Source organism: Gossypium hirsutum, chromosome D06 (assembly GCF_007990345.1).
Source record: "Gossypium hirsutum isolate 1008001.06 chromosome D06, Gossypium_hirsutum_v2.1, whole genome shotgun sequence".
Classification (NCBI taxonomy): Eukaryota; Viridiplantae; Streptophyta; class Magnoliopsida; order Malvales; family Malvaceae; genus Gossypium; species Gossypium hirsutum.
This window is the reverse complement of record NC_053442.1, coordinates 26813825-26815400: the sequence shown is the minus strand read 5'-3', so window position 1 is coordinate 26815400 and position 1576 is coordinate 26813825.

Here is a 1576-nt window from a genome sequence, read left to right as displayed (position 1 = left end):
CAAACAAAGAAGAAAAAAATACTGAAATATTGAATTGCAAAGACTTGGATTCAAATCGATTCCAAGCCGAAGAACAAGAAATAAAATTGTTTAGAAAAAATTAAAAAAACATAAACTAACCTAAATCTACTAAAATAAGACCTAAAACTAATGTTGCAAAAAGCTCTCCAAGGTTTCCACAACTTAACTACTTATAGGAGAGTTTAGCAACCCTAATTAGGGTAAACACCAATCTTAAGATGTATTGTGCTGACGGAAACACCCTTGCTTATTTTTGGCCTCATTTGCACCTGTGTTGCAACATAGACTTATGCATGTCGCGACACAAAACCTTGAATGTGAATTCCTTGATCAGCTCAATTATGTTGCGACTCCGAAAGCTTGTGCTATGACTCGGCTTCCATTCCGTATGCTCTTGGGCCAAAAATTAGGTGTCATTCACACTCAAGTAAATCGTTAAAACCACCTTAAGGATGATATTGGCCCAATTAGGTTAACTAACTCAAAATAATGCATAAAAATACTTATTTTGAAATATTTTAATCCTAAACTGAGAAATGTGAAAATGCAATAAAACATATTAAAATCCCTAGAAAATAAGCTCGTTAAGTGCCAAAAAATACCAAATCTGCTACTACGATTTGTAGCGTATTAAATCACTGCTAAAAATATCGTTATCAGCATCATTTCTGGATTCACCAGACATTTTTAACTATAAAACAGAGAAATTTATAATTAGCATACAAATCCAAACTCAGACTTGACTCGACAATGGCATGTACCTCTAGACTCAATTCTAAGCTTGATTTAGTCTGAGAATCAGCTAAACTTCTAGCTCTGATACCACTACATGTAACACCTTAGCACTCTCCCGATTGTCAGATTTGGGTTACGAGATGTCACATTCATTGCCGGAACAACTACGATTAAAACACAGATGATTCATAGTAGTTAATCATTAAAATTCAGTTAAAACATACAATCAATATGAAATAAAGTCAATTACGGGTCTTACACAAGCTTAAGTAAACATTATAGCAAACCCGAGAAAGAGATAGGACTTAATTGTAAGAATTCAAAATGAACTTTCAATTCCTCAACTATACTTTCAAACTTAACAATTTAACGAATTGAGACATGGGTTAGCTAGACTAGGCCTCCACGATCTCAAAAACATAAAAATTATAAGAAAATGACTAAATTGAACTAACCAATTTGTGGTTGAAATTTGAAACCCCTAAAGGCCGAAAGCTTCTTCTTTGAAATTCTTGGTGGTGAAGTTTAAGAACGGTAATGTTTTCTCTTTCTTTTCACACAAATGTTTTATTATAAAAATATCTTACTTTATAATTTTTTTATTAAATTAGAATTTTTATAAAATATATATCTATATAGTTACCTATCGTCAACTATTATTTCTAAAGTGGTATAATTTCCACTTTAGTCCTTAATCTATTTCTAATTAATAAAAAGCCATAGTAATTGAAATTTTATCACTTTTACAATTTAGTCTCTAAACCTTAATTAATCACTAATTTCACAAAATTACTATGAAAAATTCAATTCACCTATATAA